Source organism: Strongylocentrotus purpuratus, unplaced genomic scaffold, assembly GCF_000002235.5.
Source record: "Strongylocentrotus purpuratus isolate Spur 01 unplaced genomic scaffold, Spur_5.0 spur5_scaffold_7, whole genome shotgun sequence".
Classification (NCBI taxonomy): Eukaryota; Metazoa; Echinodermata; class Echinoidea; order Camarodonta; family Strongylocentrotidae; genus Strongylocentrotus; species Strongylocentrotus purpuratus.
This window is the reverse complement of record NW_022145613.1, coordinates 4,976,061-4,994,891: the sequence shown is the minus strand read 5'-3', so window position 1 is coordinate 4,994,891 and position 18,831 is coordinate 4,976,061. Positions and strand designations below refer to the sequence as shown.

The following is an 18,831-nucleotide window of genomic DNA, read 5'->3' as shown; positions in this document are numbered from 1 at the left end:
ACTCGCACTTTGACTAAATTAAGCTTGACAATCATTTCATTATGATCTGTTTGATTGTTGAATCCTGTGTCTGTTTTGACATTTTGCAATGAAGAGAGATGTGTACACGGACAAATATTTACCTTCGAACGATAAATCGATATTTGTGTTCACTGACTGTCTTCCGTCATCACATCCACTCGTACCGGTACACACTTTCTTAATTGGAAATATTCATTTAATATATCGCACTTACTATACTCACACTTTCACGTAAGGCCTCGCGTTATAAATAATACCAATAAATAAATAATAATGAAAAAATGGGATCGTAAACAGGAGAGCCCTGGATAGCCACGCCCTGCATCCTCGACTTCATACCTATAAATAACCCGTATCCGTCACGTAAGATCACGTACATTTTACAGGTAACTGTCACTTAACACTACGTAATTCCACGTAAGGCCAGATAAAGCTACGTAGTACGACGTAGGAGCCACTGCAGTGAACAGGACTGATTGTATAGGTTGGACAATTTCGAACCATGTGAAATAGCAACTTCATATTTTTCAGGAAACATTTCAAAAGTTGTTTCTTCCCCTTTTTGATTTTCGAATTGTGGAATGTGCAGTTGTGCTGATGCAGGTGTAATAGGAAAGGTCAGATGGGAATAAGTTATTTTGGATTATTTTATGCATGGATGTTTGTGAAATGGTTTTTAGACATTTCGTTAAAATTTATAAGCCATAAATGCCATTGGGATCATTAACAAGGGACATGAACAGAGGTACGAATGTCAACGTAATGATGATAACATAGTAACATGAGAGATGTTATCAATCAAATTAAGATTTCCGAACAATTTTGGCGAGTTTATTGGTCTCTCGCCTTTCCCCCCCCCCCCAAAAAAAAAAAAAAAACGCAGATAAAAGACTTCCCTTTTCGCTTTTTTGTAAAGGGGGAAAATGAGGCCTAACCAAAGACACGAACCAAGGGTAAAATAATTAGGATCGTTTTCTTATATTTTGTTTCTTAATCTCCATTCTATATGTATTAGTTGGGGACAGATACTGAAAGTGCTCCGAGCAAGTTTCGCTCGGGAAACATACATACGATTTGAATACGTAACGAAAATGGCGTGTTTGGCGGGGGAAAAAATTCACTTGGTTGTTTGGCGGTGAAGTGGTACCGCGTCTGCCCTCCTACATTCCCGTGGGCTTTGTCTTGTAAGCCCCTCTCAACCCGGTGAGTTAAGAGCCCTTGAATTTTAGCCGTCGACTTCTCATCTTACGCTTGAATATTCAAAACCGAGACCCACAGGAAATGCTAACAAAACTGGATAAACACCTACTTCAGAATATTGAATAAGAGGACATATACCACCCTTGACTTTGTTAAAAAGGATTTTTTCACCGTCATTCCAAAATGATTACGTCTCGAAGCCATGGTCACATACTTTTCTGTGTTTTTTTTTGTGGGTGAAGATACTTGGCCAACCTTCTAACAAAATGACTCAGAGTAAACCTTGATTCTCAGCCCACAGGGGGCGAACACAGAAGGAGTATGGTAGTTTGACCATGAACGTCTACCTCAGCTAACAAATTGAAAAAGACAGATCAATGCAAGATAAAAAAAAAAATCCACATTTGCCACTCTCCATACTGCTGGTGAAGTTTTTTAGGACAATTACCGTATCGGAAGTAATTCTTTAAATCAATTGCGTCACTTCACTTTTCTATTCTCAAATATTATGTTATTTAAATCTCCAAACCACATGGTCAAACTGCTAAAGCATGAATGTTTAGGCGCGTGAATTCAATAATCACATTATTATTTATTATTAAGTTTATAATAAATGAATCCTCGAACCGTTACAATAACGGGTCCAAAATAGAGACATGCTACTTTTAATTCCAAACAAATTTTCCTCATGTAGCTGAAGAGTACTAGTTTAGCTCTTCATCCATTTTAAGACATCCATGACACAGATTCCCCGGTTTTTGGAACAAATCTTGTAAGCGCACTTATACTTACTATGGGAGGTTTGTATTTGATTTCATTTGCCGACAATGTAACTTAAGAAGCTGCATTTAAGTCACTTGAGTGTGTTAGCGTGTATAAGACTGGTGTCCTAACGCAGGCTCGTGTAATCTTTACCAGTGTGGACTGTCTTAAGGAAATGAAAGGGAGGTGAGAGATAGGATTAAGAAGGGTACACGTATTGAGTGTTATTAGAGACTTCCTCTTGTCCATTCCGTAAGCTGTTCTAAGGGGCGTCTCTTGATATTTTATATGGGGGGGGGGGGTGTCGAAGAGGGTAACAACTTCCTGGAAAAAATTTGTCCGTTCATTTTCCAAAAAGTAGGGAAATTTAAAGATTTTGTTCACATTTGCAGAAGATTTTGAAACGTGGTTTGTCAGACATTTCAATTTTAAGACAGAGATTTAAGTTTCTATTTTACAATGGCGTAAATTAATATTGAGGGTTGTTTTTATGGATATCCATCATTCTGATATTTTCTTAAAGATGGTTGGGCATCTGTATTAATAATTAATCGCCTTTTATTTAACCCAATATCAACTCAGATTCCCTTGCCCTCACCAAAAGTATTAGTTTATATTTCAAAGAATGGTTTCATGATACGTGGATTGATGAATGTTACGGACAATTAACCTCATATCTTTAATCGGTATCAGTCTGCAAATCAATCGATATTCCTTTAACATTGTCTAAAGATGTCCTTACCAATCCCCGTTTCGAACCACTCGATAATCTTGTCACCACTTACTCATTTCCCTTCGTCAACGCAACCCTTACGAAATAAAATGCTTGTGTGACGTCACTAGCTTCCCAAGACTATCACCACGCATCATGAAAGACATTATCGATTGAATTGGTGACGTCACGACCGCTGACGTCATCCGGCTGTTGTTGAAGCACAAAGACGAGTAAAGCCAAAACATTTTTTCCTTCTTTTCTTGTCTTGTCATCTATTACTGAAAGGATTTAGCAATAAAACTGGTTTAACAGACGTCATTATTATTTCAAAATTCATAATCAATACCCATATTGATTTTCTAGCCGATAGATAAAAAAATGTCTTTTTCTTACATTTTGGGACATAGGCTTTTCTGACCCCAGAATTTCACATTCCTCATATTTTCCACTAAAAAGTGTAAGTTTTAATACTTACGAGATAAGTCAATTTCAATTTTTTTTTTTCGGAAATAAAACTATGATGATTATTGATTGGCCATATAAAATGTGCCCCTCCAAATTAAAAAGAAACAAACATGAAAGTGGAAAGTACTTTGACAGGACAGATATGCCAGTTCCCTCGAAAATCTTATTTTAACCTTATTATCATTATTATTCCTGAAATAATTGTAACAATTTAATCTCATAGCACACACACAAGATTACTCTAACGCAAGACTCCAACGCTTAATTTCTTCGAGGAAAAAAGCAATTATTTTTGCAAAATGAGAACGCTGTCGCCGAATATCCATTACATTAGCTTTCTGATACAAAGTAGGCAGTTTTAATCTTATACAAATTTCAACTCGGTTAAATTTACTCCTCTTGTGAATCACGCAAATAGATATGATCGGGTATGATCGCGATGATGGGAGTGGGAATGCTGAAGCAAGATGAAATTTCCATGATGGCAATTAAGGGAGATGGTGTGTCCCATTTAGTCTTAACGACATCCCTTGAGTATTCAGGTAGCATACTGATAATTTCACTTTGCTGGAAGAATATGAATAAGGTCAACGACATTATGGCCCGAATATATTTATAAAGAAAGAATTGCAAAAAATATGTATTTCATAATTGACTTGATTTCCGTCAGGGCAATGTCACATAATTCCTCATTAACTATTTGCAACGTGGTCAGATTTCTAATATTAGGTACTGTTTGAGTGTAAGAAGTTATGAATTAGGCTTTCGACTAAACAAAGGTAGAATAGAAAAGACCATTAAAGGAGAAATGAAACGAAGTTGTTTGCGTTTCGAAGCTAAAACAAAACCAAACAAATTCGTAAAAGGGTTTACATTTTCACCAAATATTTTAGAAAGTGGTAAAAGAGTTTAGGTCAGTATTTAAGATTTTCAGAAAGGACATTAGTTTTTTCTCTTAGCATGTAAAGTTTGATATTGAAGTTCTTTTTCTCCGGACATAGAATCTTCGTATGTAGTTACGATTCCCGTTTCTTAATATTCACACACTCTCACAAAATGATATACAACTTCGCATTGATATAGTTGCTTCCAGTACTGCTTTAGTTCAAACTTTTTAAGAAAATAAAAAGTTGTATCGCTTTTGTTGTTGTTTGTGTATTTCCAGTTGAGTTCAGTTTGGAATGTCGAGTCGAGTTCAGTTTGGATTATTTTAATATTTTACTTTTCACTTTTCACATTGCGGAATCGAAGTCTTATTAAAGGAAAGATCAAAGACCATTAGTTTGAAACTGCGGGGCAAAACAGGACAACAAATTCATATTTTCTCCATTTACTTCCCTTTTCCCTAAACATGTATAGGCTATATCGTGACAGAAAAAAAAAATATGCATTCGCCCCGGGATATAGCTCGTAAGCCATGAAACTTAAGAGCTATTTTGCTGGAATCAACACTTTGTCGATGAATTATGATTTATATTCCAAGGAGAAGGACACGCTATTCGTTATGCTTTTCTTGATACCACAGCGAGGGGTATCGAAACTATAACTAAACATTATCAGCAGTTCAACAACCTGAGCAAAGTTCCTTGTAGTATGGGCTGGACACTAGCATGCATAGGACCAAGGAAGCTAGCTTATGCAGCTTTATTAATGGAAAATAGGTGGTAATTTTTGAGGATACATCCATGGGCTTTCATCTTTTGAAATTCATGAGGCGGAAAAGAAAGGCCATCAATCTCCATCCCGAGATATATCCGGGTTTTGGGCGCGCGGCCGGCGTAACGAAAGAATTTCATAAACAGTCCGCATTGATGGAGAGATCGGCCGCCGAACTTAAACAAAGTGCCCGTGGTATAGGAAGATGGAGAGGGGAGAAGGTTATGAGAAATGGAGACATCGTATGAGGAGTGATGGTGAGAGAAGGTGAGAGAGGGAGGATAGATAAGCAGAAAGATAGTAAAGAGGGATGAAAAAAGAGGGAGAGAGAGAGAAGATAAAGATGAAAGAGGACTGAATTTAAGAGATAGAATCGACAGCAAGAATAGAGAAAAAAAGTAGAGTAACACAAATGCAAATAGCTTGTATAATTTTTTTCTTCAATAAGACAGAAAGACAGAGAGAGAGACAAAGTCTGTGTGAGAGAGGAAGAGAGATAGAGGGAAAGAGAGAGAGAGAGAGAGAGAGAGAGAGAGAGAGAGAGAGAAGGCAGATAGTGAGCATAACATAAAAGCAGATTGTTTATAATTTAGATTCAACCAAATTTCCGGACATTTTAGACGGACACGAAAGCGCCACCCAGTTATCTATTATAATGCTGTCCAAATATACGTTCACGCAGTCAATTCGTTATCCCCTCTCCCTCCCTCATCGCAGGCCCTCTCGATGACCACCGATCCTTTATTTACAAAGGATTCGATGGTCTAATGAATCGGTCGACGACAGAAGTCTAGAAATCTCGGCCGTCTCTTGGCACCCCGACCCGGATTCAAACCACAAGTTGCCCCGGCGTGTGTATACAGTGTTGTGAGAGTTAATTTGAAACACTTTAATCTCGAGGAGAAGGGAGGGGGGGGGGGGGGGTTGATTTCACTACCTTGATATGGGTAGATTGAAATAAACATGTATGGAGTTCTATTTATTTTAGTAAACGGTGATTTTGTCCATAGTGACAGTCAAGTGATCAGCTCATAAAACTGACCGAATGCCCAAGTTGTCAACGCCTTCACTATTATCACACCGACCCTTAATGATTAAGAATTTCCTCCCTTGCTGAGTAAAACGAAATTCACAAATTCCATCGGGACTGCCCACTGAAAAAAAACTAAGTTTCAGAAAGTGACTAGATTTCAAGAGCATGTCGAGTTCATCGTCAGTCCTTTTATGGTTTGATATGATAACTCCGCTTGAAATAATGTAACATTCATGTACATGCGATGTTCCGCATGAAAAATAAAGTATGAAATTGAAACAGAAGAAAACCTGGGACCCGTTTCACAAAGCCTCCTTTCAATGACAAAAGACCAAAAGCAGTGACAAATCTGTTGATAACCAATCAGAAGCAAGGATTTCACTAGCTTATAACAGAAACTGTCATTTGTCACTGTGAAAAGTTTTGTGAAATGAGGACCTGATAGAAGTTTATTTACTATCTTGGGTAGATATGAAACTATTAATGACCCTGTTGTTTACTTTATGAACCGGAAGGAGTCAATTTTCCCAGATGACATCAGGGGCGTTGACTTGCTACGTTATAAAGCTGAATACTGGCTGAAAAGAAAGACAGAACAATTCATTATTGTTCATGTATTTCATCCAGTTATTCTCGAAGACATTCTTGCATGACGGTACAGCCTCGCGATAAACACTTTACGATATTGATAAATGAATTAAAGCTTGCTAAATATGGACAGCTGACCTTATCAAACATTGTTATCAAATATTTGCGACGTTTAGTTATTGATTGATCCGTGTCGTAATAAGAACCCTCGTTAAGGAACCGTAATGTTTTAAAGTTGATTCATAAATGGAGATGACCTAACTACCGAGTAACGCGACCTTTGATATAATGTTTCTGACTAGATGTTTATGATGTTTAGTCTAGTACATATCTACCGTGGTATGCCCTTCTCTCATAATCTGCCTACCTGTGTGTTTTATTCTTGTGTCTGCTTTTCACTTCTTCTTCTAACATTATTAATTGTTCTTTTACTGTCTTTGTCATATAAGCTGTTTGGTTTTGTGGAATATACCATCGTAATTGTATATCCCTTACCGCCTTCCTCCCATCTCTCTCTCTTTCTCTCCCTCTCTCTATCTCTCTATTTCTCTTTCTTTCTCTCTTCTCGCTGGCATCACACCCCTCTCCCCTCTCTCCTTTTCTCTCTCTCTGTCTCTTTTTCTCTCTCCATCTCAATTTCTCTCTTCTCGCTGCCAGTGCTCGTACACGTCCACGTAAAACCACGTAACTCATCGACTTACGTGGTTTACCAAATCAGCGCGTAGATGTCGTGTAAGGCACTTGCCGACTTAAACTTTGTTTTTCTAAAGCAGCGAATGCATGATACGTAGAACGTACTCATTGACTTGCGTGGTTTTACCAAATTACTGCAGAGTGGTACGGATGAGTGTTTGCTGTTAAAACAATGTTTCTCTACAAAATCTTCTGATAGTTAGAGGGAAAAAAGAGAAAATGTTATTAGCTACATACAGTTAATGTGTCTTGTAAAATGGCGAAAACAGCAGTGATTAAACACCTAACGTGTAAAACTCTCAAATCTATTACCTCGAATATCTTGAAAGCGCCGAAACAAAAATATTTGCTTTTAACGATTTCAGCCGTCTCTCTCTCTCTCTCTCTCTCTGTCTCTCTCTGTCTCTCTCACGCGCTCTCTCTCACTCTCTCTCTCTCTCTCTCTCTAAATCTCTACCAATCTCCCCCTCTCACTCTCTCTTCCTCTCACTGCTCATTTGCCCATCTCTCTTTTTCCATTTCCCCACCCCTTCCTCTCTCATCATGCACGCTGCCTCCCATTTCCATTTTCCATTTTCTCTGATATTCCTCTCTATTTCTTCCTAGACATCAATGTTGTCATTCTTCGATCAATTTTTTTTCCTCTCTGTTCATTATTCGTGAAAGGTAAATAGTACTATTAACGAATGCGGGTGAGATGGCAAAGTACTCATACCCACCCCTTCTTCGTCTCTAATTCCCTTTCAGGACCCTGTCATTTTCATTGTAGCTGATATTTAAAACTCCCGGGAAATGATGGATTTTAGCTGCATGTCATCGAAACTATGTAATAAGATCGCTTGTCTGACGTAGTAGACTTTACTCGGCTGCGAGTCACTTCATCGAGCTCAAGAGCCCAGTTCTCACAAGATATCATTATGGAGGGGGATGAAAGCTTGTATTTTTTTCTAAATCAATATATTTTTGAAATAATTTGTATTCCATCTATCTCTTGTTCAAGATTCAGGATGTTAGTGTTAATCATTTGTCCACCCCTTCTTCGGATTTGCCTTCTCCTCATGATTCATTTCCACACTCTCTTTTTGTGTGTGTGTGTGTGTGGGGGGGGGGGGGGTAGCATGATACATCAATAATAAACATGTCTGTCTTAAAAGGTGATGAATTACATAAGTTTGAAAAATCAGTCATTATTTCTGTATAATATGTATTTTGAAAGTAAAATTCGTTAAGTTGCCATCTCCATTTCCTGTTATTTCTTTTTGGTTCGCTTGATCTTCTTCTGACTTCTTCCGTGACAACGGTAACATCATTAGCGCTATCATCAATTTCAATTCGTGAAAACGGGGTCATTTGGCGCTGCCCGTGAGTCGGATCACCAGTCAATTACGAGCTCGTATTCACAACCGGTCTTGTTTACACTGCTATCCACAACGTTAACAATTTATTCTAGCTTCAATAACGGACTCCGTACGGTGGCCTTAGCGCGCCCACACGAAATGAAATTTGTTCCTAACCAACACAAATCCATCATAAATCAGTACAAACAAGTCAGTATTATGGCGAGCCGTGAGGGTTTATATTGGTACTTGGGAAAGGTGATGAAAGACTATATTCCCCTTTTTTCTTTATTTTCTTTCTGGGATTCCTGTGTGTGATTGGAGATAAGTCACGATCTGTTTGAGATCTCTCATCCCTCGTGCGCCTAATTGGGATGTCGTGAGGGTTGTTCATATTATTTGGTCAGGCTAATTTTATTTTATTCTTTTATACCCTTATCTTTCCCACTTCACTCTGTTGTCGATTTCAGTTTTGAGTATTTCCTTATGTATTTTATTCTTTCATTGCCTCCCTTTTTGTTGCTTATAGACTGCTTATTAGAGCTTCAGTGGTTGATGTATTTCAGTTTTCCCTTGCTTTCCCCCTATTTAAAAAATATTTTAAAAATTCGGGGGGGGGGGGGTATATTCAATTTTTTTCTTCTTCATTTCCCTCTCTCCTATCATACATCTCTTCTTTTATATTGAATTGATTTATTTTCTTTCTCTATCTTCTCTATCTATTTGTGTCCTGCCGTCCTTCTTTCCTTCTTCTATTTAATGTTATGTAAAGAGAAGAAACTAGGAATACGACTAGATATCGGATGGTTTGTCAACGGAACCTGAGTCGTACATTCTCTGAAGTGAGTTTCGGTTCTGATATATCATATTATTATTGCTTTAAAGTCTAAAACCTCTTCTTTGACTTTTTCTGATTCAATTCTTTCAGATAACACCATAATTTCAGATCTCTTAGTCCTGTAATCTTTCCCACCCTGCTTTAGTTGGAGTTTAATTATCTCTCCCCACCCCTTGTCCCTATATGCTATACGAGTCACCATGTTTATGAGTTTAGGCAGACTTTTATACATAATTAAGCTTGCTCTGAATTAACTATAATTATCTTTTGTGCCTTACCATGTTAACGTACGCCTGTTGGTACGGTAGCAGGGGACATGATTTTTACCGAATCTTAAGAAGAGTTCCTATAACGGAACGTATAAATTACAGCCAACATTATAGGCCTACAAACTGTATTTAAGGGCTACCAGTCGCGGAAAATGCAAATAAAATGTAAAGGAGTCATACAGGAACCGCATGGAAAACTGCACTAATAAAAAGAATGTAACAAAAAATTGTGCAGGAAACGCCGGTTTTGTGAAGTAGAGGTTTTCATTTAAACGGCGTATGACCATGGATGACAATGCAAATTGAGATTTTGTTACAGATGCCGCTTTTTGAGATACCATAGTTGACTTTGTGTACTGAGAGGACAATACAAGGGCCCTCCATTATGCTTAAAAGGTGTACCTGCTGCGATTTAACATTCCAAGCACGAGCCACGCACGTCTAGTCATTGGCCGACTATATCTGACCATATCTATAGGTTCGCTGGCCAGCCAGTTGCGGTATAGTCATTCTCCTTGCTCTCAAACAGCTTGAGCAGCAGTCCAATCATGGCCACTTTGCAGAGCTGTTCGTGAAGGGCCCTTGCCCCCTCCAAGTGCCACTAGAGGATGTGCCCCTCGCCCCCTCGGGGACTCCCTAGGGGAAGACCCACAGATCCTCACCTTTTTTCTCTCTTCGCTATATAATTTCTCCCACTCTCGTTTTCGCGGGAATTAATCTCCTGGGAAGCGATTGTGACGAACCTGAGAAAAGTTCATATGCAAGGGAGATGTGTGGTTTATATTTCTAATGTACCTCGAAAAGGAAGAATTCTCTGAAACTAGAAGATAATTTCCGTTATGATAGCGTCCTAGCATGGAAACCTTCTGTAATAGATATTTCCTTTTAGTTTGGTAAGCTTACTATTCACAGTGAAGAAAGAAGTGAGGTAGAGAGAAAGTAAAAGAGAAGAGAGAGAGAGAGAGAGAGAGAGAGAGAGAGAGAGAGAGAGAGATGAATAGAGCGACAGACAGACACACAGACAATCATTACGTGACGTGACATGACGACGATAAATGGGAAATCTGGAACCTTTCCTATACAAATCAATAACAAGTTAAAATAAGTGTTATAAGCTTCTGAAATCGTGGCACTTGATTGGCTGCGAGCAAATTTTCCATTTAGCATTTGTTATTGATAGCAAGTTTAAGAAACGCCCATACCTGCTCCTAAAAGAGCGAAGCTGGCGCTCTTTAGAATTAAAACAGACTTATTTTTAGTTCGTTTTGCATGAAAACATTAATTTGTGAAATTCGCATTGCTGATTGGTAATTTTTTCTTGTTTCGGGTTGTTCGTAAATGTTGTTAATCAGTGCATGTTATTGGTTGGGTAATTCGCAATATTATAAGAGTAAGTTGATTCCGGAGGGGAATGGGGGAGGTGAAGGAGGGGTCGATTTAGGATAAATCGGTCTGTGTTTAAACTTTAATCAAAGTACTAATTGTCGGGGAGTCATTTTCCTAGGATGTGTGTACAAGTACGCTTTTGCTAATTATAAAGCTCATAATTTAATCAATATAAGCGCTTTTCTTGATAGGTTCAACCCCTTTTTTCGTTAGAGCTCCAATGTTGTGCTATGTTACAACATAAATTAAACTAATTTTACAATTCTAGAAAAGTTTAGGCTCATTCAGTTTCCAGTGAGGTTGAGCAAATTCAACATTTTCGTTTAATCAAAATATATATCATACAATTATATTAAAGAATAACCAGGTAAAATCAAGTCAAGCTCTAATTGCAGGTGCTGTTTTTAGTTAGTCCATCTAATTAGTTCATCTAAGTTTCGTCAGTAATTTTATTTATATTAAATTCTGTATGGACATTTCGTCTTAAGAACCACTTTCTCCACCGCTCCTATTTTTCAAAAATATTTTAGTGATGCCCTGTACTGCAGAGGAATGGAAATCCATTTTAGAAGTCATGTTAGGAATCACTTTCTTCTAAAGCCGAATCCACTCCAAATTAGTGGTTGAAGTACTCTTCTGAGAGTGGATTCCACTATTTTGAGCATGGATTCCACTCCTCTCCGAATTAATCCCTAATATGACTTTTAAAGATTTATTTCCACAGTCCTCAGAGAGTACGATTACAACAAGTTGTGTTTAACCCGACTGTTTTTCTCCTTCTTTTTCTTCTTCTACTTCCTTGTTCTTGTTGTTCTTTTCCTTCTCCTCCTTCTTCTTCTTCTTCTTCTTCTTCATCTTCTCCTTCTTCTCCTTCTTCCTCTTCTTTGTCAATCTAAACTTTTTCCAGCTGACCATGGCAAACAGACAACTCCTCGCCCTCGCCTTTATCGTCTCTCTCGCCCTCGCCGTCGTAGAAGCAAGGAACTTCCATGCGGCGATGGGGGGTCCTCGCCCGTGGCAGGCCGGAATGAAACAGCAAAGCGCACTACCCGATAAAGGCACTAACCCATTCCTGAAGAGGCTCAAGCAAATCGTCTTCCAACCTGATGGCTTCTACGATCCAGGCATGGACCACTTTGCCTTTGGAGAGGCTTTCAATGCCGATGAGTAGGTAGTCTGTTTTTGTTAAGGGACGGATCCTAATGTAGAAGAGGGGACAACTTAACCCTAACCCTAACACTAACCCTACACTGTGAAAATGTTGGGCAATATTTTCCAACACTTTGCCAAAAGTCAACCCAACTATCTATTGGGCAATATTTTCGTATTTTGCCCAACAGTTGGTCAAGATTTTCCCAACAAGTGGGCTACCGTAGTCGGGCAGTTGAAGTGTCATATCTTTGCCCAAGTTTTGGTCAAAATACGAAACAATTATGACGTGTGAAGTAGAGTACTTACGTTTACCAATACAAAATATTGCCCAATAGATGGTTGGGTTGACTATTGGCACAACGTTGGGCAAGGTTTTGAAAAAATATTACCCAACCTTTTCACAGTGTACCCTTAACACCAAACCCTTAAATTAATTCTAACCTTAACTCTAAACTTAATCTTAAACCACATCTTTCTGGCGAGATCGCGCGCAGCACCAATGCTTAACTTTATCCGAGAACAGACTCAATACCTCAATCTCGCCTAAAACTACATTTTCATCCTAATCCTAACCCTATTCCTCTGACGAGTCCTGAAACATGATTGGATGAGTCTGGATGGACTTGGTATATATAGGCTTATACATTAGACACACCGCCAAACTGACTCTATTAACCGACTCTAAAGCAGCCGATTTTTGGCCATTCGGGATATTGAAAGTTTTTTTAATCGGTTTGATGAACACAAATGTTTTGTATATTAAGCATTAAGAATTCTTTATTATAGCAGCAGATACCTGATATTGAGGGAAAATTCTTTGGAATACCTCTCGATATATTTTCTCACTTTTGTCAATCATGTGAAAAACTCTTTTCGCGTGCGAATGTAATAGGCTGATGATGTTAATATTAAAAGCGCATTACCTTAATCAAAATTGTATTATTCCGATGGGCTTATTCGCACGTAGCCAATCTGATTATTGAAAATGAGAGAGGAGACTCAAGATTTTATAGAAAACTAAAAATATATCCAAAAAGATTTTACGATCTATTTCACATGCATGATACGGTGCAACGTTAAGTTATATTTATTTACTTGTTTTCTAAATGTAAAGTAGAAACACGGATCAATTTCGCTGAGTTCCTTGCAATTATTTTAAATCCATCTCAATATCATCCAAAAGAAAAGCATCAATGCACGTGACATCCAATCACGGACGAGTATTTTGTGTTATAGTTTGAAACCTCTATATTATGACATGCGAGAGAATTACCCTTAACCAGTAATGCAAAAAATCCTTTCTCACGGTATCTATTTTACAAGAATTGCCGATGCCCGTATTACATAATGTATGATATCGTGTGTTTTGGAGTTGTTGTTTTTTTCTTCCCCTTTTTTCCTCATTCATATCACTTTTCCATCGTAACCATCATTACACAAGCAGGTCACAATCGCGAAGTTTGGCTTTCGCGAGTGTTTCTCAATATTCCCTATCCGATTAGATATATTCTTTATCTTCCCTTCATATTGCCGACGAGGAAATCCCAATAGTGCACAAGCCATGAATTTGAGAAGACTATTTCGCTAGAAGCATAACTGTATTCATGACTTGTAACGAGGAGAAAAGGTAAAAATACCTAAGCAAAGATGCAACCGATCGAAGCGCACTATCTAGCCCTGGGCAAGAGGCACACGAATTGGGCGACGGAAGTAACGTCTGCGTGCACAGCGTTAGAATTTTTTCTGATTGGTTCCTGTGACTTATAAGTAGAAATCATGATAATCCGTTTGAAGAAAGAAAATTCCATTGATGTGAGAATTCTTGTAGAGCCCATTAAAATCTGTATTGAGATAAATCCCAAATATTGATAAGAAATTGATAAAAAAACTACAAAACACTGAACAAACTCCCACTGTTTGTGTAATGTTTATTAGTAATAATATTATACGATGAAAAGTATCACAGGGTCGGTTTAAAGAAATAACTTGAAAACGGATATCTTTAAGTGAAGAACGAATCATTTTATATCAGTAAAAATATATATACGATGCAATGAAAATGGATTTTCGAACGGACGATGAACAATTAATTTGGTTTTCATTTTAATTGTTCAGAATATGTTTTATTGCATTCTTGCAACTTTTACCCTTTGTTTTCTTTCTGGTCTTATTTCAGATAGAGAACCCATCGACCACACAGAAGATGCTGAGTAAACATTTATTTTTTCAGGTAATATTTTTGTTCTGTATGCTCCAAAAATTAACCAATGCCGTGTTTTTAATCCCGTCTAATTGAGTTTTTTGTTTTCATAGGTTTTAATTCATTTCTCTCATAAAGATAATTGTACATACTTTATAACATTGTATACCAAATAACAAAATAATCTTCACATAGGTCTAAATAAATTTGCAAGTGAACTTTTACATTTCCATACAAAAAGGTTACAAATAAAGTTACACATTTACAGATGAAAAAAATATACTTAACCAAAATTATATTTTTACATTTTAAACAAATCGCAAATAAAGTTTGTACTATTTCCTCAAATATTTTGAAAAAAAAACATCTGCATCATTTATAAATCACCATAACTCTGGACCTAAATAAGAATATATTAACATGTCTCTACCGCTTTCCGAAATATGGTTTGTTGACTCTGCCTGTATTCTACAAAACTCGTACTGAATAGTAATTTTGGCAGTAATAAGGATAAAATATATTCCCTACATGTTTAAGAATCCTTATGTTTTGCCGTAAGTAGGCCTTATATTATATTTTGCTCTCTCTCTCTCTCAAGTAAATATTCGTCCAATTTTGCTGTTTAAAATCCAGGATTGAGTTAATGACAGATGTTTCATTGATTTTTTTCTTTCGTAACCCAGCAATATGAAAACAATTATTGATCGTTTATAATGGTCATCTAAGTAAACAAGCCATCTATTATCTTAAACAAGTTTTATGGTAAACCGAATGAAATGGGTATATTTAGTAAGATATAAAAATGTTCAATTTTTACACACAATTCATAATTAGCAGTAATGCCTTGTTTACCCAGGGTAGCCACATAAGTATTAATACTGCTCTTCCTGTGATCCCTGCAATTGCCTCGTACCCATACACACCTGGGTGGAGAGTGGCAAATGCGGATTGATGTCTTGCAAAAAGACGTTAGTGCCGGGCTTGGATTCGAACCCTCAGCCCTTGTATCGAGAGAGTCAAGTTAATGAACCATTGTACCACGGCACCTTAAATTGAGTTATAAGGATTGCATAAATATGGATTCAGAAACGTTATTTGACTCTAATCATACTAATGCAACGTCTTTTCGCTGTTTTTCCTTGCAGAAACCCCCCCGGCTAACCTTGCAGATAAACTCCTTCGTCCTCTGTCGATTACCTCAGCACCAGAATGTGCGCTACTCCTTACCATGATTCCAGAATTTCGTTCTCACCCATGTAACACCTTAGTCGCAAGGCCGCCATTTTGTTTCCAGCCTAGGACAAATGTATGGAAACCTGCCAGCAACTGTTTCTGCGATAAACTGTTTTTTGAAAAAACAATTTACAAATTAAAGTGCTCATGCCTGTTAATAACTTAAGATATTTTATCGAGTCAGATGGTCATAATGCAGATCGGCTTTTTTCAGGTGGTAGTTCATGCTTATCATGCTTACCATGCCGCGCTTTGGGTGGATCCTGTCGTGGCCAATTTGGTGTTTCCTCTCAAAGAGAGAGAAAGAGAGAAATAGAGAGAGAGAGAGAGGGTAAGGTGTCACAGATGTGATTAAAGTTATTTAGGCAGGACATAAATGAACGAGCCCTGACGGAATTGTGACTGTTTGTAATGGTGAAATTATCTTTAGATTCCATGAGCACGTACTATTGCGTTCTTGGACAGCATCTTATATACAATTATGATTGCGTTTGGTCTGAATCGATCGCAAGTCTATCATTGCAAATTCCATGTTTTATGTTGGCAGTTGAACTGATAGCAAACTCAGGTTGAGTTGCAGTCGATTCTGATCAATCGCAACTCCATTTACGAGACCGAACACAACCTTTATTCTTTGGAAATCAGCCGTTACAAGGGTAGTTACATAATGTTGATGGTTCCAAATAATCATACCACTGAGGACCAAATCATGAGATGGCGACGACCTAATACCACCTTTATACCCGATTTGCGATAAATCTAATGCAACCTAAATTATACTTACGTGCAATCTCTATTTGTTCTCTCATGTGCAATGTTCTTTTAACTTTAACTTATTTTTCTAGTACATGTACATTCCTCCCCAAAAAGCGTAAACACTCAATTAGGATCCCAATTTATTTTACCACCGGTAGTTGTAATTAGTTTCTTTTTTGTAAATAATAGAAGTTTAGCTATGGTTTATTTTCTACATTGTGTAAAGACTTCATGAATGTGTGTACCCACCCTATCATGTCTATAAATGTAAGCAGATATTTTATGTTTGTCATACTGCATTAGTTATATGCATAGAAAGGTATGTAGCGACGTCTACGACAGCACTTATTTATAAATACTCTGTGTAAATTAATGATAATTCCACAATCCTTTTTACAGACTAGGACCGAAAAAAAAAGAAACTTTGGATTGTTAACAGTTAAAAAGGGGGTTACTATATATTTGATGAACCCAAGCATTTAATAAGAACAAAAAATATAATATTCAAAGTTGGATTAAAATGAACGTAAGTGTATATTAGGACGCTTAGTTAAGTTCTTATCAGTAAAAAAAATCAGCCAATAACTTTGTAACTTGTAAAACAAATTAAGCGAATTATTATCATCGTTACCTTAATCTTGTCTAAAATCTTTGTTATTTTTTAGTATAGTCTTCTCAAGTTTTAAATAAATTATTTCACAGCCCAAACTGTGCTTCTATCCCCAAATAAAAACTAGAAAGCAGTATTTCTTCGTAGAAAAATCGGATTAGTGTATTGTGTAGCGTGAAAAATGTTTTGGGAGATTTTTGTAATCTTGATAATAAAAATACCTGTAAAATGAAAAGAAAGATTCAGAGGAAAAGAGAATGTGTGCATTGTGCGGCGGAGGGGTTGTGCGTATGATTTGCGAGTGTGTGAGATGTGAAAGTGTGCAGTGCGCGGCGGATGGGGTGTGCGTGTGATTTGCGAGTGTGTGAGATGTGAAAGTGTGCAGTGCGCGGCGGAGGGGGTATATGTGTGATTTGCGAGTGTGTGGGATGTGAAAGTGTGCAGTGCGACGCGGAGGGGGTGTGCGTGTGATTTGCGAGTGTGTGAGATGTGAAAGTGTGCAGGGCGCGGTGGAGGGGGTATGTGTGTGATTTGCGAGTGTGTGGGATGTGAAAGTGTGCAGTGCGCGGCGGAGGGGGTGTGCGTGTGATTTACGAGTGTGTGAGATGTGAAAGTGTGCAGTGCAAGGCGGAGGGGGTATATGTGTGATTTGCGAGTGTGTGGGATGTGAAAGTGTGCAGTGCGACGCGGAGGGGGTGTGCGTGTGATTTGCGAGTGTGTGAGATGTGAAAGTGTGCAGGGCGCGGTGGAGGGGGTATGTGTGTGATTTGCGAGTGTGTGGGATGTGAAAGTGTGCAGTGCGACGCGGAGGGGGTGTGCGTGTGATTTGCGAGTGTGTGGGATGTGAAAGTGTGCAGTGCGCGGTGGAGGGGTTGTGCGTGTCATTTGTGAGTTTGTGAGATGTGAAAGTGCAATGTGCGGAGGAGGGGTATGTGTGTGACTTGTGAGGGTGTGGGATGTGAAAGTGTGCAGTGCGCGGCTGATGGGTATTTGTGTGACTTGCGAGGGTGTGAGATGTGAAAGTGTGCAGGGCGCGGTAGAGGGGGTATGTGTGTGATTTGCGAGTGTGTGGGATGTGAAAGTGTGCAGTGCGACGCGGAGGGGGTGTGCGTGTGATTTTCGAGTGTGTGGGATGTGAAAGTGTGCAGTGCGCGGTGGAGGGGTTGTGCGTGTCATTTGTGAGTTTGTGAGATGTGAAAGTGCAATGTGCGGAGGAGGGGTATGTGTGTGACTTGTGAGGGTGTGGGATGTGAAAGTGTGCAGTGCGCGGCTGATGGGTATTTGTGTGACTTGCGAGGGTGTGAGATGTGAAAGTGTGTAGTGCGCGGCGGAGGGGGTGTGTGTGTGATTTGCGAGTGTGTGAGATGTGAAAGTGTGCAGTGCGCGGCTGATGGGTATTTGTGTGACTTGTGAGGATGTGGGATGTGAAAGTGTGCAGTGCGCGGCGGAGGGGGTGTGCGTGTCATTTGCGAGTGTGTGAGATGTGAAAGTGTGCAGTGCGCGGCGGAGGAGTATGTGTGTGACTTGTGAGGGTGTGGGATGTGAAAGTGTGCAGTGCGCGGCGGAGGGGGTGTGCGTGTGATCTGCGAGTGTGTGAGATGTGAAAGTTTGCAGCATATATAGTCATATTTTATCACGTTACCGTGTGATAAGACTTGTCTCTGAGACAAAATAACCAAATGATTGATGTGAACTACCAGAAGTGAAGTGAGAGAGTGGGAGAGGGAGAGAGAGAGGGAGAGGGAGGGGGGGTGGGTCATAACAAGGCATTGATAAAGTCATATTAGTAGAGACAGATACGGAATACGAGGAAATACTGATAAAGAACGGAAAGGATAAACAGCTAGAGAGAAGGGGGAGGGGGAAAGATAAACAAAAGAGAAAGGGAGCAATAGAGATAGCGAAAGAGCGAGAGAG

The 18,831-nt window shown here is 38.7% G+C and overlaps 1 long non-coding RNA gene across 1 annotated transcript in view; it reads left to right on the top strand.

The window, feature by feature from the left end:
- LOC752580 overlaps positions 1-17,050 on the top strand; it is a 32,192-nt gene extending 15,142 nt beyond the window's left edge. Inside the window, exons 2-4 of the long non-coding RNA XR_143667.3 lie at positions 11,871-12,130; positions 14,292-14,345; positions 15,461-17,050. This is a non-coding gene — a long non-coding RNA (uncharacterized LOC752580). The remainder of the gene's footprint in view (positions 1-11,870; positions 12,131-14,291; positions 14,346-15,460) is intronic.
- The last annotated feature ends 1,781 nt before the right edge of the window (positions 17,051-18,831 follow it).